The following is a 24,355-nucleotide window of genomic DNA, read 5'->3' on the forward strand; positions in this document are numbered from 1 at the left end:
GGGACCAGGTCCAACCACCTAGGCCTGCATTCAAAGGGTTATTTAATCCAGCCCTTTTGAAGCCCCTTCTCTCAAAGGCCAGGGCCACTGCTCGCTTGGGCCCTGATCCAGCTCTCTCTGGTTCTGGGGGTGCTGGAGAGCAGGATGATTACCTTTTCACTGAGCAGGCTGTGGAGGCAGATACCATCCCTATCCCGGGGATGTTTCTGGACATGATCCATAGGCAGTGGGCGGCCCCAGCTTTACCTTCCAGGGCCTCAGGTCTCGACAACCAGATGTTTACGGTTGATGTGGACATGATTAACTTGTTGGAGGTTCCCAAGGTAGACACTCCAGTGGCGGCTCTCACCTCTTCTTCTGTTTTACCACCTGATGCAGAGGACGCCTTGAAGGCTGAGGATAGGCGAGAGGAGACGGCACTTCGTCGCGTGCACCAGGTGGATGCCTGGGCTGTGAGAGCTTTTTCTGCTGCATCTTTTCTCACCAGGGCGTCGGTCAGATGGCTTCGTCAGCTGCAGAGCCATTTGGCACCAGATGATGTTCGGGCCCATCAAGACATTTCAAAGATTTTGGCAGCGGCTGAATATACGGCGGATGCTACCTTGGCTGCTGCCAGGTTCTCGGCCAGGGCCATGGCTTCGTCAGTAACAGCTAGACGTATGCTTTGGCTATGTCATTGGCGAATGGACGGGAAGAACAAGTGGAAGTTGGCTTCCGCTCCCTTTGAAGGGGGGTTCCTTTTTGGCCGAGTATTGGATCCCCTACTCATAGAGACGAGGGATAAGAGAAAGATTCTCCCGTCCCAGAGCAGGCGAGCAGATTTCCGTTCGTTCCCTTACTATAGGCGGCCCTCCTTCCGCCAGTGGGGAGCCGGGCCAAGCTTTCCCCGTCAGCAACGGCCTTTCCATTTCTCTAGACCTAGTTACCAGGCAGACAGTTCAGCCTTCCACCGTGGTCGCCAGCAGCCACCCAACAAGCCCTTTAGGGGCTCTGGAGGCAGAGGGGCTAGAAGAGCTAAGTGACTGTCCGTCTCTGGCCCCTATTGGGGGCAGGCTCGGCCTGTTTGCGGACCGCTGGGACGACCTGACAACAGACAATTGGGTGAGGGAGACTGTAAGAGCAGGGCTCTCCCTCGAATTCCTTTCACCTCCTCCGAGGCGTTTCCTCCCTTGCCCCGTTTCTGGAGACCCGGTCAAACGGGGACTCATGGAATCGGCTATCCAGCATTTGTTGGATATTTGGGCCATTCAGCCGGTTCCACTGGGGCAGAGGGGGCGGGGGTTCTATTCCAACCTATTTGTCATCCCAAAGGCCTCGGGGGGGGGGTGGAGGGCAATTCTAAATTTAAAAGTTCTGAACGAGTTTATCGTTTACCGGAGGTTCAAAATGCACTTCCTGCATTCCATTTTAGCGGGAATCAGGGAGGGAGACTTCCTAGCCTCCATAGATTTGACCGAAGCATACCTCCACATTCCAATTCGGCTGGAGCATCGTCAATATCTGAGGTTTTGCTATTCAGGCCGTCACTTCCAATATTTTGCCCTGCTGTTCGGGCTGGCCTCCGCCCCCCGGACGTTTACCAAGGTTCTTTCTGTCTTGGCGGCGTATCTCAGGTCTCTCCCCATCAGAATTCAATGCTATCTCAACGATCTGCTCCTACAGGCGTCCTCCCAGCAGCGAGCGGAACAGGACCTGGCCACTACTATACAGGTATTGAGGGACCATGGGTTCTCAGTGAATCTGGCAAAGTGTCATCTGGTTCCTTCCACAAGGTTAGTTCACCTAGGGGCCCTGATCGACACGCAAGCGGGGCAGGTTTTCCTGTCCCCGGACAGACAGGACAGTATAAGGGCTCTGATTCATTCCCTTCAGGGGTCCCAGATGGTTCAGGTAGACCAGCTATCCCACCTGTTGGGGAAAATGATATCTTGTCTGAACATTGTTCCCTGGGCCAGGTTCCATGCAAGACCACTACAGTGGTTCTTGCTCCCCTTTCAGAAGGCAGGAACGAGCTCGTCCAAGATCAGGGTTCAAGTTCCACCACGGGTTCTACGTTCCCTGACCTGGTGGACGTCAGAGGCCATCCAGAAGGGGTGTTACTTCAGGGAACCCCACAGGGTGGTAGTAACGTCAGATGCCAGCCTGCTGGGCTGGGGGGGTTATTGCGGATCCCAGGTGGCCCAGGGCCGCTGGTCACACCTAGAGCTGTCTCACCAGATCAATTGGCTGGAGTTCCGAGCTGCCCGTCTATCTCTCCAGACCTTTCTTCCGCAGGTGAGGGGGCAGCACGTGCTCCTTCTCACAGACAATACAACAACAAAAGCCCATGTCAACAGGCAAGGGGGGACTCGTTCCCGGACTCTAATGAGAGAGGTGGAGGCCCTTTGTCTCTGGGCAGAGACTCACCTTTTGTCCCTGACAGTGGACCACATCGCCGGGACGGACAACGTCGAGGCCGACTGGCTGAGCCGAGCCACTGTGGACTCCTCGGAGTGGAGGCTCCATCCCGGCCTGTTTGCGGAGATAGTCGACTGGTTCAGTCGCCCGGTGGTGGACCTCTTCGCCTCTCCGGCGAACTCACAACTTCCTCTTTTCTTCTCCCGATTTCCTGCCCCGGGAGCAGCGGGGGTGGACGCTCTGCGGACCCCGTGGCCCAGGGGCCTTCTATACGCTTTTCCTCCCCTTCCCCTGATCCCAGCCGTCATTCGGAAGTTGTTGTTGGAGGGGGCGGAGATGGTGTTAGTGGCCCCGCACTGGCCCAGGCGGCCTTGGTTCGCCGACCTGGTCGATCTGTCGGTTGCCAGGCCCTGGCGGATTCCCCCGGACAGAGTCGTCCTTCACCAGGGTCCGGTGCAACACCCGGACCCGCAGAGACTGCAGTTAGCCGTGTGGAGGTTGAGCGGGGGCTCCTGAGGAGGGAGAACTTTCCGGCCAGGGTCATCCGGACTATGTAGGCGGCCAGGCGGCCCTCCACCACTCGTATTTATGAGGCCACGTGGAACAGGTTTGCAGTTTGGTGTGCCTCCAGACATTTGAGTCCAACCTCAGCATCTGTGGTGGAGGTGCTCGAGTTTCTACAGGACGGGTTGGACATGGGACTTTCCACTAACACTCTACGACGTCAGGTGGCTGCGCTAGGCACTGTACTGACCTTTGGGAAATGGGGCTCCCTCGCTAAGCATCCGAGGGTTAAGATTTTTCTGCGTGGAGCGACTAACTTAAAACCTCCGCCTCTTCACCGTTATCCCACTTGGGACCTCTCTAAGGTTCTTCAGGCATTAACGAAGGCACCATTTGAACCGTTGAGGTAGGCTAGTCTTCGCCTCCTCTCGTGCAAAGTAGCTTTCCTTGTGGCCGTCACGTCTGCCTGACGGATTTCGGAGTTGGCGGCCTTATCGGTGCAGAAAGACCTGTGTATTTTTCACCCCAACAGGGTGGTCCTGCGGCTGGACCCTGCCTTTCTTCCTAAGGTCAACTCCTTGTTCCACCGAGCGCAGAAGTTGGTCTTGCCAGACTTCTGCCCTCGGCCTAGGCACGCCTTGGAGCAGACCTGGCACACCCTGGATGTAAGGAGGGCCCTCCGTATTTACATTTTTAGGACCGCTTCTTTCTGAAAGACGGAGGCACTCTTTGTCTCCTTTCAGCCGTCGACTTTTGGCCACAGGGTGACCTCTTCCACGGTGGGACGCTGGCTTCGGGGGTGCATCTCGTCTGCATATGAGCTTCAAGCACTCCTGGTGCCGCAAGGGATTACGGCCCACTCCACCTGCAGTGCTGCCACGACCGCGGCCTGGTCTACTCAGGCGTCAGTAGAAGACATCTGTCAGGTGGCCACGTGGACTTCCCCCACTCCCTTCATCTGTCACTATAGACTTGACTCCTTCGCTTCGGCGGAGGCTGCCTTTGGGAGACGAGTACTACAGCAGGTTCTCGAAGATCCGGGGTCGTCGGCCCAGGACAGCTCCCACCCTTAAGGCTGGTCAGTCTTTGGTATATCCCAGACTGGCACCATTTCTACACTATGGAGAAGGGACGTTGGCTTACCGTGATACGTTCCTTCTCGTAGTGTAAAATGGGAGGTGCCAGCCCCACCCTGTCTGTGGCTGCCTGGACCGGCTCCCTTGGTGGAGCATGTTGTTTCTATCTTTCAGACTGCGTACCATTCATTTTGGCTGCGTACCATTCACCTTGGCTTCGTTGGCACAAACTGAAGAGACGTCACCAGGGAGGCGGATCTTCAGAAGTTTCAACTCAGGACATAGAGCTAGAGCATACTGAATCCCAGACTGGCACCTCCCATTTTTCACTACGAGAAGGAACGTATCACGGTAAGCCAACGTCCCATTTCATTGATTCTTATATTTGTTTCAGACTGAATAAATTGTACAGTGTTACTTAGAATTTGTTCTGCTTCAGCAACTAGACTATATCAAGCTGCTCAAAACATTGGATACATTTATACCAGTATGCTCCTGCAAAATAAATTATCTTCCCTTGTTCCTAAATAATTTTGTGTGCACTCTGAAACATCTCCCTAAGGAGTGGAAGACTTTAAGAAAGGTATGGCTAGGTGATGGGAAAGAGAGCTTGTAGTTGATGGGGTGGTGGTGGGAGAATGAATCAAGTACAATAGAGACTCCCAGCCTTTATAGTCAATAGTATAAAATGCTTTGGAGAAGTATAGTATAAAATGCTTTGGAAAAGTTTAATAGAATCAGTGGGAGTACACTTCTCCATGAAGGTGCAAATCAGGGGTCTGCAACCTTAAACACTCAAAGAGCCATTTGGACCGATTTCCCACAGAAAAGAAAACACTGGAGCCACAAAACTTAGGTGGGCGTTGCCAACTCGACATCACTCACTCCCACCCAGTCACATGACACCCCCCAGCCACACCTACCCAGGGAGTTTTGTGGATTCCGGTGTTTTCTGTGTTTCTCTCTCTCTCTCTTTCTTCCTCCTTCTCTCTCTCGTTGTGTGTGTGTTCTCTCTTGAACCATTTCCAAAAACAGGCGAGGGCTGGGGTGTTGTTTTTTTGCTGATGTTGTTCTTTCTTTTTCTTTGGGAGCTTTTTACCATATGATTTAAATCAAGAGTCATTTCAGGTTCCCAGATAAATGAAGCTCTTTCGTCCCCCTGCTGTGGCTCCCTGTCGGCTGAACCCCCCACTGGCTAGTCCCGCCCCTCGCCCTCCTCTCCCAGTCACTCCTCGCCTGGCCTGAGAAGGTAAGGGTGATGGTGGGGGATGGAGACTTGCTTCATATTCCAGAATGGCAGCAAAGCGCCCCTGTACTTGCCTCATCTTGTGGGCTCTTCTTCTGGCCCTTATTAGTGCTGCGTGCACCTCGGGGAAATGCACAACTTCTCTCTGCCCTGAGCTGAGATGGCGGCGGGTACGTCACGTGAAGCTGGCGGAGTCCCTGGTAGCATGGAGGCGGCGGATGGGACACAGCAAGAGGAAGAGGTCGAGGAACAATTAGTTGTGGTAGAATTGTCTGGAATAATTGATTCAGACTTTCTGGAAAAATGTGATAATAAATGCAAGATTTTGGGAATTGACACAGAGAGACCTATTTTGCAAATAGACAGATATATCTTTGCTGGAAAATATGAAGATACCCTTGGAACATGTGTAGTGTTTGAGGAAAACCATGATCATGATGTGGAAGGCAACCAAAAATTGCAACTAAAATATAAATGCCACACAATGAAGAAACTAAATATGACGCGGACACTTCTGATTGAGAAAAAGGAAGGGGACGAGAACATAGGAGGCGGCATAGAATGGCTAGATCTTAAAGACAAAGACTTCTCATACAGCAGACCAAACATGATTTGTAATTTCTTGTATGAAAAAGATGACGAAACAGCTGAATCCCAAGATAAGCTGACAGAAGAGTCTGAAAAAGAAGCCAGTGACAAAGAAAACATGGACTGGAATTTGGAACCTGGGATTCCAGTTGACACTGTAAAGGATGATGCTGAACCTCTTTTGGATACTCCAGATCCCATCACAGAGAATCCTTCCATAGAGAACAGTCAGAACATTGCTTCAGAAGAGCCTCCACATTGATATAAGCTGTTTGATTGAGCAGCAGTCACTATATAGGATAAACTGACTGATATCTGATATATACATATTGTCATTAGAAAGACTCTGAATTTGTATACAAATTATTTTGTGAAAGTTTTGTTAGGATCACATTCCTTTTGTGATATTGATCTAATACATTTTCCAAGTTCTCTACCTCTTTGTTAAAGGAATTGAAAAGTGGAAAGAGAGACTTCCGTTGAACTTGGAAGCTCTTATTTTGATTACAGATTCCCTTCTCTTGCCTTCTCCCGGTTACTTCTTTTGCTTCCTATCTTGTCTGGTGAAGAATTCTGTAGAACTCAAGTTTGTTTTCTATTTTGTGATTTTGATATAATAAAAGATGCAATTCTAAAAAAAAAAAAAATTAAAAAAAAACTTGCTATCTGCCCTGAAACACTGGCCCAGCTTGGCTGCAGCCAAAGCCGTTGCTGTTGCGCCTCCATGGCCTGCCCACTGCTCTTGCAGCGCCTTGCACAGCAGTTAAATTTAGCGCGCTTCATAATGGGGAGACAGTGTCCCCTCCTCCTCCTGGAGCCCGTTACAATGCAGAGCATTGGCCACAGCTGGGCGTGTCAGTGTTTTGGGGCGGAGAGCAAGTTGCACATCTCCCCAAGCGGCCAAGGTGCATGCAGCACCAACAAGAGCCGGAAGAAGCACCCGCAAGATGCGGCGCTTCACTCCCGCTCTGAAATATGGAGCGAATCTCCATCTCCCACTGTTGCCTTTACCTTCTCAGGCTAGGCGAGGAGTGGCTGGGAGGGGAGGGCGAGGGGCAGGGCCAGTCAGTGGTGGGTTCAGCTGACAGGGAGACACAGCAGGGGGACGAAAGAGCCACATTCAGCTCTGGAGCCGTGGGATGCTGACACCCGGTGCAGATGACCATCCACCAGAACTATCAGTGCCTTCTGCTAGTCTTTGCTTTCCTGGATCACTAGGTATTGAAAACATTCTCTTGTATCTTTGTAATCTTTTGAGTTAGATTACTATGGTTCACTTTTATATGTGGTTGCCTCTGAAAAGCCCTTAGAAGCTGTAGCTGATATAGCTACTTGCCTACTGAATAATAGTCTTTTTAAAAGCATCATATCTATCTTGTACAAACTGTATTTGTTTATTGCTAGTTGGTTTCCAGACCCAATTCAGGGTGCTGGTGATAAAAGCCTGCATAGCTTCGCCTCCTGTTACCTCTAGGTTCATTTCTTCATGTAGAATCTGTTTGCCTTAAAAGCTTTAGGAAAGAAAAAATACTGCAAGTATCTAATCCAAAAGAAATTGGAGAGTTAGGTTCTAGAGAATGACAGAACAGCATTCTCCTTAAGGTTCCCATTTCTATGCTCTTTTAAAAAATTGGATATGTTCAGCCAGGGCAAGTTTACCTGGCTGTAGCAACTCATTTTCAATAAATAATTTTTACTAATTACGTTTTAATCAATGCTTTTACATATAATAGTAAATAATACCTATATATACTGTTTAACTGCATAAGTCATTTCAGTTAGTTGAAGATTCAAAAAACATGATAAATATTCTACACCTCCTTGAATTTTTTTTACTAACAAGGAATATCTTCGACAGAGTGAAATAAAGATAAATATAGAATCAACATTCAACTGTAACTTAGCTTTCCTTCTCAGACAGAACCAGTTTAGAATCTGGAATTTGGTTGTTAGAAAATTAAGTCATTTTAAAAAATAACTTCAGATAGTGTCATTACTTAGTAAATTTAAAATGAAATTCCCCAAATGAAATTCAAACTACTATAAAGATGCAATATTTATTTTATTTATTACGTACACTTATTTATATAGCCACCCATGTTGTCATTGTGACTTTGGGCAGTTACTGTAGGATTAAAATAGAGATCCCCAAATTCTTTAGATCATTGACCCTTTCATGAAATTTCAGATACTTCATTGACTACTAAACATTTATTGTAGGAAAATAATTTAATATATTCTACTTTAACTAATACAGGCAGTCCTTGATTTACAACCATTCATTTGATGACTGTTCGAAATTTACACCGAAAAAAGTGATTTATGACCATTTGTCACACATCCATTGCAACATCCCCATGGTCACATGATCAAAATACAACTGGTTTGTATTTATGACAGTTGCACTTTCCTGGGGTCATGTGATCATCTTTTGCAACCCTCTAAAAGCAAAGTCAGTGAGGAAGCCAGATTCACTTAACAACTGTAATACTAACTTAACAATTGCAGTGATTCACAGGGGTGTCAAATTCAAGGCTTGCGGGCCGGATACAGCCCATAGGGTTCTTAGATCTGACCTGTAGGGCCACCCTGGAAACAGCAGAGGACTGTCCCACTGTGCCTCTGCCAGCAAAAATGGAGCTCAGGGGGGCAGCATGCGATCTGCCTGGGCTCCGTTTTCGGCTGTGACACCCTCCTGCAGGCCTCTGCCAATGAAAATGGAGCCTCCCTGGGCTCTGTTTTTGCTGGCAGAGGGCTGCAGGAGGCCGTTGTAACTGAAAACGGAGCCTTGACGAGTGACATTGAGCTGGCCATGCCCATATCAGCCATGCCTCCCCGGCCCCCTGAGATTAAACACAACCCTGCAGCAGCCCTCAATGAAATTGAGTTTGACACCCCTGACTTAATAAGTGTGACAAAAAAAAGTTGTAAAAGGGGGCAAAACTTGCTTAAATGTCTCCCTTAGTAACATAAATTTTGGGGTCAATTGTGGGTCGTAAGTTGAGGACTACCTGTAGTGCTACTTGCTGTTACTACTATAATAAAAAAAGTAGTTGAAAATGAGTAAGATAAACTGGGATTTCTGAATACAAAGAAAGGAAACATTGGCACATAACAAACCCCAGTTTTAACTATGATTGAAAAGAAGAAACTGTGGATAAATGTTGTGGCAATAGGTTAATAGAAAAGAAAACAAAGAATTGGAGAAGATCACGAAGTATCAATGTCTGAAAATCAAAGCTGAAAGATTATTGCATAAACTGATAGTGATCCCAGAGATTATTAGCATACTGAGTGTCATATCCGAAAGCACTTTAGAAAAGCACAGCACTTTAGAAAATCTGTTCATTGACAAAATGTATATTACTGTTATTTACAAAAAGCCACACTGCTTTGATCCATACATATGCTATGCCAATATTATGTCATTTTAGATTCTTGGGAAGAACTTAATGTGAATGAAGACCAAGACCAGCTAAAAAACTGGCAGCTCTGATTTCGGGTTGTGTATAATAATAATAATACCAAGCCCTTGGATATTCCCATCAAGCCTTGGGAGTCAATATTGGCCATTGACCACTGTATGTATAGTTTATTGAATAGCCCGAAGGCCTTTTCAAACAAAACAGAAAAGAAAAAGGGAAAAAGATAAAACAGTTACAAAAATAGCAATCTAAAAATACATGATAGATGACATTAAAATTTTACCATATCAAATTTCAATAGCTAAGTTGCCAAGACTAGAAGAATAGATAACCCAAATAGGATAGCTCCTCTCTAACTGAGCTCATCTTTCTTACAATCGATAAAATTTTTCTTGATATAACTGGCTCGTATTGCCGTCAACCTTTTAAAGTAATGAGTGATCGCTCTTACCAGGGGAGGAGAGTCAGCCCTCAACAGAAATGCTAATTTTTGTATATTTTTTATATTCCAGTGGGGAAATTTATTTATAATTGGGGACAGATATTGATTTCTAACTTCCTGATAGAGACTACATTCGAATATTATATGCGCCGTGTCCTCCACGACGTTTACCCTACATATGCATATTCTTTTGTCATAAGGGATTTTTCGATAACGGCCGAATCTAACGTTAGTATCTAGAAGTTCGAATCTAAACTTAACAAATAACTGTCTCTCCACTGATGGCATTTCTAAATATAAATACTTTTCCAGGGTGAAAGTTGTTTTAACTGCTGTCAGCAGTTTAAGGGAATGATTAGTTGAAAGGGTTGCCATATCCATTTGCCCGTGTATATCTTTAATCCGTTGTTTAACTTGGTTCAGTGTGTCACACAACAGGAACCCTACGCCATATCGGTTCAATATTTCTGACAGCCGGGTTAGCCAGGAATACCTTTGAGGATTTGAAATCTGCTGTTCCTCTAGACATATTTTAGGGAGTCTGCTGGCATCCATCTGGGTCATTTTTAGCCAGTAGGCTACCGCCCTAGTGATTGTATAGGTGTACAGTGAGAAATGTCCCAATTCAGCTCTGACGGCTGCAGCTGAAGTGGAATTGTTTACCCCAAGCACCCTCCTTAACAGATTATTTTGAGTTCTCTCTAATATGGGGGCCTCTATAAGACCCCAAATTTCAGCACCATAGAGCATGATCGGAACAAGTTTAGCCTGAAAGACTTTAGGAAGAGGTAAAATGGAGGTTGGTTGGATTCGTTTACTTAATTTAGATACAAGGCTTGCTCCTGCTCTAACCTTTTGAGAAAGGTATTGATGGTGCGGAGTCCAACCTCCTGCACTGGACAATTCCAAGATAAGTATATTGGGTAACTTGTTCAATTTTTGTGTCGTTAATCTGCCAATTGTGCTTTTTATTTTTGTTGCCAAAGACTAAAACTTTTGATTTAGCTACATTTATAGTCAAGTGGTTTGCAGCACAGTAACGTGTGAGCTTGTCAAGAAGTCTCCTCATTCCTATTTGGGTTCTAGAAAACAACACTAAGTCATCGGCATACATTAATACGTTAATAAATCTAGAGCCTATTTGGGGGCTGTGCGTCAGAAGATCATCCAGCTGCGCTGGGATATCATTTATATAAAGGTTAAAAAGAGTAGGGCCCAGCAGGCAGCCCTGCCTCACTCCTCTAGTTGTCGGTATGCTGTTTGTTGAGGCCCCATTTGCTGCATATCTGACTCTAATTGCCATATTAGTATAGAGAATCCTGATCAACAAAATAAGTCTGGGGTCCATCCCCATAACTTGTAGTTTCCTCCACAAATGGTTCCTATCTATAGAATCAAAAGCAGCAGTAAGATCAATAAAGGCGGTATACAGCCTGGGTCTTGTATTTATTAATTAAGTGGGAAAGGACAAAACAATTGTCTATGGTAGACCTACCTGATCTAAAACCTGCCTGCTCATTTGCCAGAATTTCCTTATCCAAGCACCAGTCCTCTATTGTATTTAGGAGATGTTTCGTATACATTTTTGAAATTATATTAAGAAGACTGATGGGGCAGTAGTTGGATGGGGCGGCTCTGTCATCTTTCTTAAAAATTGGAAAAACTATAGCTAACCTCCACCCTTCAGGGATTATCCCTACTTTATCGATATAAGTAAACAGTGCTACCAGCACCGGTACCCAAAAGTCAATGTTGGACCTAAAGAGTTCAGGAGGCAACAAGTCCTCTTCAGGGGCCTTCCCGGCCTTTAAGGATTGAATTATATGCTTAACTTCGGTAGGGGTAACTGGTGTCCATTCCGGACATTTCCTTAATTCTTGCTGGAGGATATCCAATTGCAAGACATTTGTTGTATTGTTACCATCAAATAAAGCAAGATAGTGCTTCTCCCATTTTACTGCTGATATATCAGTGTCCATAAATGGGGAACTATTTGGTGATTATTCAAATATGGTTCAACTCAGGAGAGCATACAAATCCCTCCTGAAAAACAAGAAAAGTAGCTATAACACCAGGATGTGGAAAGAGGTAGAAATGGCAGCGAAATCCCAATTCCCTACGATCTTTTGGCATAAGATAGCCAGTATATTAAAACAACGTTCCCCATTGACCACTGTATTAAAACCAACAAAGAAAACAAAAGCAAAAATTATAATAATCCAATAATGGCATCTGAGGATAATCTAATCCGGTCACACAACTACAGTCATGTTAATAAAAATCACATTGATAAGCTCACACAAAACATATATATATGTCTAATAGAACATACAAGTCTTCAGTGACTTAAGAAATGCTAGGAGCAGAGTTGGGATAAACAAATAAATGGTTATTATAACATGTATAGAATTAGAAAAACCCTTCCAAATACATATATAATTGCACTTAAATATTTCTTAAATATTTATCCAAGGGGATAGTTTGAAAAGAAGACATAGAACATTCTGAGGCATTTGGGATCTAATAATGTGATTTGTATACAGCTGAACCTCCTGCAAAAAATACATTCAATTACCTATTTAACTTACCATACTTTTATATAGTGGTTTCACTTGTAGTTGGATATGTCACAGATTATCTTCTAGTTAATTATCTATTCTAATAAATTATCTAGTTGATTTATTTTTAAATTATACTCTTCCCCTTTTAATCAACTACCATTTCTTCCCATGCCTTACATGGGTCTTCATTTTTTGATTTCTCAATTGCAAAGCATGCTATTTTAAGCAATTAACATCAGCTATGCAAACAAAGAACTTTTAACACTGCAATGTGATTAAATAAAACAGTGTGAATTATCCGTCTTCCAATAATACTTCCTAAACTAAATGAATACAGATACAACCAGGGATGAAATGCTACCGGTTTGCACCAATTTGTGCGAACTGGTAGCAGCAGCAGTGCGAAGCTCTGCCCACCCACACGGACATCATTACCTGTTTTTGACCCTCTGTGCATGCGCAGAAGGCTTTGCACATGCACAGAGGGTCCAAAATTGCACATGACGCATACTTCTGAACCGGTAGGGAAGGTAAGTAGATTTCACCCCTGGATACAACTAGAGATTATTATGTCCTTCAAGAATAATGTATTAATTTACTCACAATATTTAGATGACTGACCATCACAATATATTTTCCAGGCAGTATATATAAAAAAAAAGAAAATTGGATGTTTCGTATTTTTTTACTTCAAGACTGCCTTCTGCCGCATACTTCCCAGTGACTGGTAAGATCCCACAGAGTTGGTCTCCTCCGGGTCCCATCAGCTAAACAATGCCGGTTGGGGTCTGCGGGGGAGGGCCTTCTCTGTGGCAGCCCCAGCTCTCTGGAACCAGTTACCTCCTGAGGTCCGGACCATCCCCACCCTATTGGTCTTCCGAAAAACGGTGAAGACCTGGCTTTTCCGGCAGGCCTGGGGCCGTTGATCTCACTCTTGTGATCTGGCGAGATCCGGCCATGAATGGTGTGAATGAGTTTTTAATGTTTTTAATTTTTAAATGTTTTTATAATGATTTTTTAAAATGTATTGTGAGCCGCCCTGAGTCTTCGGAGAGGGGCAGCATATAAATTTAATTAATTAAATTAAATTAAATTAAATTTATCAGTTTTATTTTATACTGTATGATATTCCAAAATGAACCTCTCTATATCATAATCTTTGAAAAAATGAGTGAATAGCAAAAACATATACCATCTTATTTATTTATTAGAATTTGTCAAATAAAAACGAGATCAAGAATAAAAATAAAAATACAATGACAGGGATGATAGGCACGTTAGTGCACTTATGCACGCCCCCTCTACTGACCACTTAAGTGTGATGTAAGATCCATGGAAGTCAATTTGTAACTGAAACAACTGAATCGGGTAGAGTATTCCAGACTTTGACAATTCTATTACAGAAATCATATTTTTTACAGTCAAATATAGAACGATTTACATTGAGTTTAAAACGATTGTTAGAGCGCGTATTATTGCGATTAAAACAAAAAAAGTCATTTACAGGTAAAACATTACTACGTATAATTTTGTATGCAATACCTAGGTCTGACTGCAAGTGACGCAGTTCTAAGTTATCCAAACCAAGAATTTTGAGCCTAGTAGCATAGGGAATTCTATTGTGTACAGAAGAGTACAAGACTTTTCTCGTGAAATACTTCTGAACCCGCTCGATTGTACTGATGTCAGGTATATGGTGGGGATTCCAAACAGGGTACATCATAGGATCCATATTTGGTATTAGCTTGGAAAAGGAATGATATAGTACACGTAATGGTCTTAGGACATCATCACAAACATCTAGTCTTGAAATTAATAGAATTAATAAAGTTTCAGGATTCTAGAAAATTATTTAAAAGTTGGCAGTATCAAACTTTAGGTCTCATTTTGTTTTACTTATATGCATAGGTATGTGCGCAAGCCAGAACATCTTCAGAAAACCCTTCTTATAAGGAGAAAATAAATTTCAGCACATGGAGATTTTCAGATAAGCTTAAAACAGACTTTAGTAATTTTGTCCAAATACACAACATTTTCCCTTTGTTATTGAGATTAGATATTCCATCTGTATGCGCCTGTTTGAATTTTCTTTGTAAAAAATTGTAAAACAACAGTTGTATGTAACAGGTGGCCAACAATTTTAATTATATCTAGAATTACAATTAAATAAAACAGTTACAGAAAAAAAGATCATCAATCTCTTTATAGACAAGTTTTAAGATGTTTATGAGATATACTAATTGTGGTAATAAATGCCCTAGATTTTAAAGACATTGCAGTTTTTCTTATGTAATTGGAACTGGTTTATCCCATGATGTTATTTCATTTCCATTGTTTGTCATAAAAATACAGTTTTTTACATTACATTGCTTACAAAAATATAATTTCAAAATGATAAGCAAACATGTAAAGTAGTGCATGGGTGATTGTTTCTAAAGATTGCTTACTATCTAATATTCACTTATCTGTCATGCCACCCACTCTTTTTCTCTCTCAACAAATTGATGATAGCAAAACTGACAGGAAGTGTAACGGGTGCAGCTTGATAACAAAAAGTCAGACAATAATGAACCATTTTATTCAGTGAACATGTGGTGAAGAACAATGAAAATAATCTTGCAAATATGTTTTAATTTTAGCTATTGATCATTTGAAAAGCTTCATCAAGGCAGTCAACTCAGCTGGTTAAAAAAAGAAGCAAGGCTACAGAGAAAAGACAGATGCTGTTTCTGAGTACAGCTTTCTGAAATAAACACAATACAGTACCAAAATAAAAATTATTCTGAAACAGTTTCAAACTTCACAAAACAGCAGTTTAACAAGAGACCACTTATTGTTCCATTCTTTCGCTCTTCTCTTTTCTTTCTTTTTTCTTTTTGAGATGCAGAGTACAAATAAAGGTCATTTTGTTTTGCATTTTAATAAATAGTATGATGTAACAAATTAATTCATATGATAACTTTCTTTGTTATCCTTACATAAGAAAACAGTTGCAAATTTAGCTAGTAAAATGTATCAGAAGCAGACTGATTTTTATTCTTCTTTCAGCATATTATCAGCATCACCCCTTAACTTATTCAAGACTCTTGCAGTTTAATTTCTAGACTTCATACTTTATTCATAATTTTCAGATTAATTTCTTTTGATATTTTCATTTGTAAATATGTGACATCTATGGGACTTTTCTGTATTGGAATGTCTTAATCTTTTTAATATGTGAAGGCTCCCTGTTATTTGAAATGAACTTTGTACAATGACTATTATGAGAACCTGGTGAGAAGTTTGTTGCTTGGCACACCTGTCAAATTTCAGCATAATGATCAAAGATACACTTCATATGAGAAGCTAATGAGAGTTTTCCATTGCCTTCTAAGATATTTCTTTCCTCGAGGAAAAAAAAACGCTGTATCTGATCTTTGGAAATATGCAGTCTCTGATTCCTTTCTAATATTTTTTCTTTGTACTATTTTGCATGAATTGCTGACAAGAACATTTCAGTTTACAGCTATACAGATAATTTGTACTCAGATTTGTCCCCTCCCCCCAAAATGGACAGGAGCAAAAATGGGTTTTATTAAAACAGATGTCTTACACATAGATAGGAAACTTAACGATTTAGGTTGAGCTTAAATTCAAGTAGTTTCTTGATTATTTTCATAAATGGAAATTAATAATAATAATTAATACAACAATGTTTTACTCCTCATACTTGGATATGATCTAAGCAAAGTAGATTGGATTGAAACAGTAAGACAGAGGTCTATTTGAGATCAGTGGATGAGATTGTAATCATTTGGAGTAAAATCCTAAATCAAAATACACTGACTAAAGAGGACAGAAGTGTAATTAGTCTGTCATCTGAAATCTCCATTTTAATTTGTGCCAGTTCATGATTTGCCAATAAGACTATGTCAGAACAATAGAGGGCAATATTAGAAGTGCAAAAAATAAGTGCAGAAAAGACAAAGCATGGGAGGAGCCAATTTATATCACACACAATTTCCAATCAGACTCATGGGTTGTGGGAACAAAGAGGGGTCAACCTCTCTTTAAGTATTTATTAGCATGTTGAATCCAGTGGGAGTTCCACTCCAAATTTTCTCCCTTTGAATTTTGATCTGAGGCCACTTTGAATTCAGCATAGATTTGGCGAGCAAAATGTTATCTCTAGTTATTTAAAATTGGACAGTGTGTGTGTGCAGAGCAGTAATGTGTGGTAGGGCAGTGGTGAAATCCAAAATTTTTTACTACCAGTTCTGTGGGCGTGGTGTGGCTTAGTGGACATGGTGTGGCTTGGTGGGTGTGGAGGGGAAGGATACTACAAAATTTCCATTCCCACCCCACTCCAGGGGAAGGATACTGCAAAATCCCCATTCCCTCCCCGCTCCTGGGGGAAGGATATTGCAAAATCTAGATTCCCACTCCACTCTGGAGCCAGCCAGAGATGGTATTTGCCGGTTCTATGCAGGGCTGCGGAGTCGGGAGATAAATGTTCCGACTCCGACTCCTCAGTTTTTTGTACTTCCGAATCCGACTCCGACTCCCCGACTCCGACTCCTCTGTATTAATATGCGAATGTATTTTATACATTCCTTGAAGGAAAGAAAGGCAACATACATGTCATTACCACAGGACTACTGGCTGGGAAGCCAACAGTCTACTGTATTGAACAGTTTAAGCAAAAGACAAACACAATGAAAACAACAAAGTTTTATTAATTTTTTTTTTATTAATTTAATTAATCAAGTTGCTGGATAGTAGCAGCAGGCATAAACATCAGGAACAGGAACTTTACCAGTTCAAAAATACAAACCACATTATTTGGTTGTTTTAGAACAAAAACAAAGCTTATCTATATGAACCAAAAACAAAATCTGTAAAACCTAGAAATGGTTTATATTAATCTTGAAATGTAGTTATAGGCTTAGCAAATGCAAATCAATTCAATGTAGAGTTCTAAGGAAGAGAATTGCCTCTGCCAGATCCTCTTTCATAGAGGCTCTTAAGTCAGACTTTATTATTTTTAGGGCTGAAAATAATCTTTTGACACTGACTTGGGTAGGTGGCATTGCAGTAACTATTCTGGCCACATCACTAATGATCTCTGGATAAACAAGGATGGCTTCTTCAACAGTAAGTTTTGATGAGCGATCATACTTTTCAACTTCTTTTAGTGCTTTATAAAACTCCTGTTGGAATTTTTTTATTTGGACATTTACTGGTTCTGTAACACTTATGCGACGTCGCTTTCCTTTAGCAACTTCCATTTTGTCTAAGAAGGAATCAAAGTCTAATTCTTCGTTTGAAGAAGATGATCCTGAGTTATCACTATTGCTTAAAAGAACTTCATCCTCCTGTGGAGGTATTTCAGGTCGTAATCCCTTCATGCGAACTGCTACATCATAGAGGGCCTTTTTCCCAGTAGCAGTCTGTTCACTGTTCAACAAAAGTCAGCTCATTGGGTCAACATAAATAGCCGCTAACAAGATTTCATTTTCCAGCAAAAGACTCTCTCTTTTCATCATTGAAGATGCAATGCCCTCAGCTATTAACCGTCCATTTTTGTTCAGGCGATATAACAGGCTCTTCCATTCCAAGAGGAATTTACCTGGGGTTAGATCGTCACATTGCAACCTCTTAGTGACAGTGAAGGGGTGAGAAAGAAGGTTCTCCAGCTCTTTTGTTTGTGTCCACTGGCTTGCAGTTAATGCAAGATTTTCATTGTCCATTTCTTCTATGAAGTCTTTAAGTTCAAGCAAACGCTTCACCATTAAATAAGTGCTTCCCCAGCGAGTTGTTTGATCCAAAATGGCTCCTTTTCCTGCACGTCTTTTCAAAATTGCCTCTGTTTTCGGGACCCTGGCTGCAACAGTTACTTGCCGTAATTTGCCAATTAGTGTAGCTGCATGGCGATCTTTTAATCCATCTCTTATGGCAAGTTGCAGTGTATGAACAGCACATTGCATATGATGAATAGTAGCAAGCTTCAATGCTTCTTCAACAAAGTTGTCTAAAAAAATGTCAGCATTCTCTTCAGTTTCTAAACTTTCTCCAATACTTGCAGAGCTGTCTTCCTCTAACCCTAATATCTGTTTGTTACCTTCTTCATCTGCGTTCATCTTCTCAATTGTGCTCAACATGTTAGAAGCGTTATCTGTCACAACACATAAAATCTGTTCCTTTTTAATTTCAAAATCTTCTAGAACACCTTCCACTAAGGTGGAAGGTAATCACTGGTGTGATGTGCCTGAGTGTCCTTTAATCCAAGGGTCCGTGTTATTGTTTTGTTATTTTCATCCACAAATCTAACATTAATAGCGAAATAATTGATTGTGACGTGTGCATGCATCCATTTTAAGGAAGACAAAACGTCCTTTCAGAACTTTCTGTAGTTCTTCCTTTTTACATTTGGCCTCCTCAATTATAAGTTTCCTTATACTTTCTCTATCCAGAGAAACACCAAGGTTTTTTTGCCATTTCTCCATTTAGGCCTAAAAAGACTGACTGTGAAAAGAAGGATAGTGGTACACTATTCTTTACTACCATTTCAATAATGTGGTGTTTGAATTTTTCTGGTGTCATCCTTATGGTAACTTTGTCAGATATAAAGAATTTTCTTATTTGTGATTGTTCTCCAGTAGATTTCTGAACGTTTTTTGTCACAGAAGTAGATGCAATGTTTTCATTGCTATCTTTCTCATTCACGGCTTCTAACACTTTGGGATGAAAACGCTGTAAGTGTCTTTTCAAATTTGATGCTCTTGTAGGTGCATTTTTATCAGGCCCGCTGAAACTGCTAATTTTTGCATCACATTGTTTTTCACCATCATCATCTTTTCTAATACATTGGCACACGTAATGTTTTCCATCACTTGATAATGCAAAGTGCTCATAAACAGTAGACTTTGTCATGTTTGTTGCTAGCAGTCTTTTTGCCATTGTTTAGGATGCCTCTTTCCCTAAAATATAAAATATGTTATACTAACTGGCATATAATTAGATTTTTAATATCAACATACACAGTCTTGTAAGTTGTACGTACATGGCTTTATACAAACAAATAAGCTATATATCCCAGCACTAAACCTAGACATGATTTGTCCTATACAGAAAAACATGCAGACATGTACTGAACACACACACACAACACAAAGCCTACATTTTAGTACTCAGAGCATATAAACAATCTGCACTATACATAAACATTCATACATTCCTGCATCACACTTACAAACCTAGGATAGACAGTTTCTTCCAGAAACATGTACACATGTCTTCCCTCATACAGACAAGCAGGCATGCAGATTTTAAAATAAATATAAACACAGTTGAATCCAAGAAGCTGTTCCACCAAGTTCTTCTAAGCCAGTGGTTCTCAACCTTCCTAATGCCGCGACCCATTAATACAGTTCCTCATGTTGTGGTGACCCCCAACCAGGGGGGTCTGTGGGCGTGGCTTATTTTGTGGGCGTGGCTTGGAGGTCATGTGACTGGGTGGGCGTGGCTAGCTGGTCATGTAACCGGATGGCCATGGTTATGTCCATAGGGACTACTCAGAGGGCTGAAAAAAGTCATTTCTGACAGATCCTCGCACTTTTGACTGGTCCTCACACTTATGACCATCTTCACATTTATGCCCTTGCAGCATTCTTAACAACCGTGTCACTCATTTCACAACTGCTTCTCTTCACCATGGTGACAAGCTAGGGCAAAAACGTAAAATGTGAGGACAGTCGTAAATTCGAGGACTGGTCAAAAGTGCGAGGACCAGTCAATAACTTTTTCAGCCCTCTGAGTAGTCCATATGCATAAAAGGATACAGCAATAGAGAGGGATGAAGGAAGGGAAGAGAAATTAGAGTAGGAGGGAGGGTAAGAGAGGGAGGAAGAGAGGAGGAGAAGGAGAAAGGAAGAGGAAGTAGGGAGGAGAAGAAGAGGGGGAGGAAGAGAAAGTAAGAAGGAAAGAAAAGAGAGACAAATATAAAGATATTAAGATAAAGAATGAATTGTTAAACTTTAAAGAATAAAAGAGAACAAATATGAATAAATAACAATAATTAGAAACACACATACAAACATACAATGTATTTTGTTTGAACAGAGTATTTGGTCGGTTCACAAATTTAAACAGTGTTTAGTCATTTCAATTAAATTTACAATTTCTATATTTCCTTTTTGCCATATTTATTCCTCATCTATTTTTGTAAAAAACTAATATTACCCTTCATCCTCATCTCTAATCTTAATCAAATTCAATTTTTCCCTTCTATTCTATATTATACCCCTTCCCATTGTCATCTATTTTTATATCCATCCTCACATTGGTTAATTATGTAATATTACATTGTTTAATATAAATTCAACATTTTAATATAAATCAATTAGTTATATAACTACCTTTTTTGTATATTAATCAATATGAACATGAATATTCCAATTATTTCCATGCAATCCAATTTCTTACAAATCAATTAATTATATTTACCAATAATAATAAACCAAATAATTTCCCCCATCTGCTCCAGGACTCTTTGCAAGGAAGCAGCAGAGCCCTGAGCAAAACAGCTGAGACAAATCATCTGAGAGTCAGGAGCCGATCTAATCAAGGGCTAATTAGCCTATGCTGAAGCTCCGCGGGCCAATAAAATTACAAAAAAACACCGAACCATTTGTTAAATTGCTGGCTCGCCCGCCCCTCGCCCACCACTATTTATTGGCAATAACTAGTGGTGCGGAGGGGCGGGGCAAGCCAGCAATTTAACAAACGGTTCCGGCAGAATCCCACCACTGGCTATAGGGCGGCCCTTTGAAGCCCCGCGGCAAGAATTTAAACAGTTTTTTTTCCTCTAGCCATCAGCTGGGACTCAGGAGGCAGCAATAGATTGGGGGTGGGCGGGGTAATCGAACGGCCGGCGATCCAACAGAGCAGAGAGTGAGGGTGAGTGAAGGCGTGTGGGGGGCGAGAGGACTTTGGCGACCCCTGTGAAATGACCGTTCGACCCCCAAAAGGGATCGTGATCCCCAGGTTGAGAACCGCTGTTCTAAGCTCTTCTAGCAGAGAGAGGTAGTTGGGCAGAAGCTGCTGCCTTCTCCTTTTTGTGTGCTGATCTGCTGCTGAAGATAGGGCAGTGGGAGGATCCAGGAAGGGGCATTTATTATAAAACATGATTTCCCTAGTAGAATCCTATAGTCATGTTTAAAGTTTAAGCTAACAATCGGAGTTTACAAGTTTTTATAGCCTTAGCTGAATGACAGCAGTTTTTCCAATGGTTTACAGCTTCAGTCTTGAACTATTGACCCTCCATTCCCTTCACTTATACAAGTGTCTCTAGTCCTACAAAAAACATATTTACTTAATCCCTTATCAGTGAGAGGCTAGGTTACCCATGGGCACTGCGTTCCCTGTAACAGCAGAACACAACACTATGGAAAGTATAAGTATTGCCGCTCCTAATTGTGCGTTGCGTGCCATATAGTGAAGCACATGAAAAGCATGCTTCTTCACGGTCACTTAACATGTTTGTTTTGTGGTTACGTGAGGCACTGCATGCATTGGTCTTTATTCTTACAGTAGAGAAGTCATTAATTATAACTTTTTGTGAATTGGGACATTTAAACTTGCTTTTTTTTAAATTCCAATCTAAATTTAGTAGGAGTCGGAGTCGGTGCATTGTTTGCCGACTCCGACTCCGACTCCAGGTACCCAAAATTTCCTTCGACTCCGACTCCACAGCACTGGTTCTATGAACTACTCAAAATTTCCGCTACTGGGCTTCCGGTTTGCTTCTCGTAGCTGCCAGATGGTCCCTTGGGATCACCAGCCCCTTCGCCTGTAAAGAGCCGCCTTTATAACGGAAAGGCGGCTCAAAAAACTCCATTTCCAGGAGCAAATGTGAGATAGAGCAGGTGAGTGTAGGTAGAGCTTTCTGCGAAGCCCCCAGAGTTTTTTTTTTACTCTTGGGGGCGAGCGGATGAGGCTCCCTATATCACTCACCGTTTGCTCCGGGCGTTGGGAGACCTCTGCATTTTTGCAGAGCAAGGCTACGAAAACAAGCTTTTCAAGATAACTAACAGATTAAGCAAAGAGGATGAGATCTGGACCTGGACCTGTGACCCTAAATTGCAAGTATTTATACTTATTTTGCAAAGGATATTGAACAAAGTAAAAAAGAACTTTTAAAATGGCGACTGCCGAAATTTGAGCAGGGAAGCTGAAAAGGGAAAGTCCTTCCGTTTCTTATTAAGCCACAAAGTAGCGGAGTAAATATTTTTGGCTACAATTGAAGAAAAAGCTCCACTTTTGTGTTTTCTCTTTCCTGGAGATTTGATTTGATATTGATCTCGTTTGGAAATAAGCTTTTTTCTCTTTACTTTGCTTTTTTTTTCTTTTCTAAAAAAGTTTGCCTGTGTGGAAATATGGCGTTTAGGCTTACAAAGCCGGACAAACAAGCAGTGGGGGGGGGAATTCCCCCATCCACAAACTATATGAACAAGTTCTTAACTTACAGTCTCAGAAAACTGATTTTAATATAATTGAATTTCTTCTGGAGGAGATTGTAAGAAGGGATGAGATTATGAATCAGAACTTTGAGAAATTTAAGCAGGAAATTAAAGAATTGGTGCAATTAAAGTTTGATATTTTGCAACGAAAGATTATAAAAATGGCTAATGGTTTCTCAGAATTTATGATCAAGTTGGATACAAATATTAATCTATTAGAGTCTAAAATGGAGGAAACTGAGGACAATTTGGAAAATAAAATAGAAAAAATTGAAAATGATTTGATAAATATTCAAGACAATAGTGGACCTAAAATGGAAGCTGATCCAAAGATTTGTAATGTAGAAAACATACAACAACGGATTGAAAAGGAAGTTTTAATGATGCAATATAATTTTACTGAATATGCGATTAGACTGAGGATTACAGGAAAATAACAGAGATGATTTAAGGAAAATATCTTCTGAAGTTCTGGCTGGGATTTTAAAGGTTCAACCTGAGGAGGTATTTTGTAGGATCGATAGAATTTATAGAATAAACTCCTGGATTGCAAAGCAAAGGCAACTGCCTAGAGATGTGGTGATTTATTTTACAGATAAAGAAATAAGAAAAAATATTGTGCAAAAATCTTTTAAGTCTACTTTGCAATTGTTTGGAAGAAAGATTTGGATATATAAAGAACTACCGCCTAAGATGTTATTGGAAAGAAAGAAATTTGGTTTTCTGGTGGCTGAGCTTAAAAAAAGAAATATCTTATTCAGATGGAATGTTCCAGTTGGTATAATATTGAGATATCAAGGAGAAAGATATCAATTAAATTGTTGAAATTGTTGAAAAAGCGGAAGAATTTTATCAAAAATTTTTAAAAATGAACTTAACATCTTTATGCACAACACAAGACAAGCAGAAGGAGTTAGAAATAAAGGAAAAATATCAAGTTACAGAGGCCTTTGTAGATGAATTGCCTTTGGATTCTTCAGACACCTCAGCTGGACTATTTATAAATAAGAGAGAAGTGGCATTGGATTCTAACGTGATGACTCACCAAGTCACAGACAACCATGGAAATCAACTAATTGATACACAACTTATAGAAAAGAAATATGAGTCACAAAAGCAAAACCAACAAGATCAAGTCATAAATCAGAATGGAAACCGATCAGTTGATATACAACTTGCAGAAAGGAAATTAGGATGGAGATCAAACCCACAAAAAGAAAGGAAAAAAAGAAACAGGCCTCACAAAAATAAAAATTTCTAAATTAAGCAACAGCGAAGCCAGTTATTTTTAAAAATACATGACTGAATATATGAAAAGATGGTTGAGGCGAAGTAGTGGTTAATATTATCCTGAGGAGAGTGACAGACCTCTGCAATGCCATAATTTTGGGATGTGAAAAGGGTCTTAAATTGTTGGATTGGAATTATCTATTTCTGGTTTTCTTTTTATTGATCAACGTATTATATCTATGCTGAGCTATAAGGCAAGAGAGTTATGCTGGGGCATGCAGAAGATCTGGCTGTTACCCCATTACGACGATGGGAATTAATAATCCTGAAAAAAGCCACTATTACAGATATTATATGGAATACAAATATAAAGTCACTCGGGTGGTT

At 41.3% G+C, this 24,355-nt stretch overlaps 1 protein-coding gene and 1 pseudogene across 2 annotated transcripts in view; both read left to right on the forward strand.

Annotated features, from left to right (window-relative positions):
* Positions 1-24,355, forward strand: part of RFTN1 (raftlin, lipid raft linker 1) — a 156,063-nt gene that overhangs the window by 46,225 nt on the left and 85,483 nt on the right. The window lies entirely within an intron of this gene.
* LOC117655310 (general transcription factor 3C polypeptide 6 pseudogene) lies at positions 5,384-6,097 on the forward strand (annotated as a pseudogene).

The sequence above is a fragment of the Pantherophis guttatus genome, chromosome 4 (assembly GCF_059756535.1).
Source record: "Pantherophis guttatus breed Tessera chromosome 4, ASM5975653v1, whole genome shotgun sequence".
Classification (NCBI taxonomy): Eukaryota; Metazoa; Chordata; class Lepidosauria; order Squamata; family Colubridae; genus Pantherophis; species Pantherophis guttatus.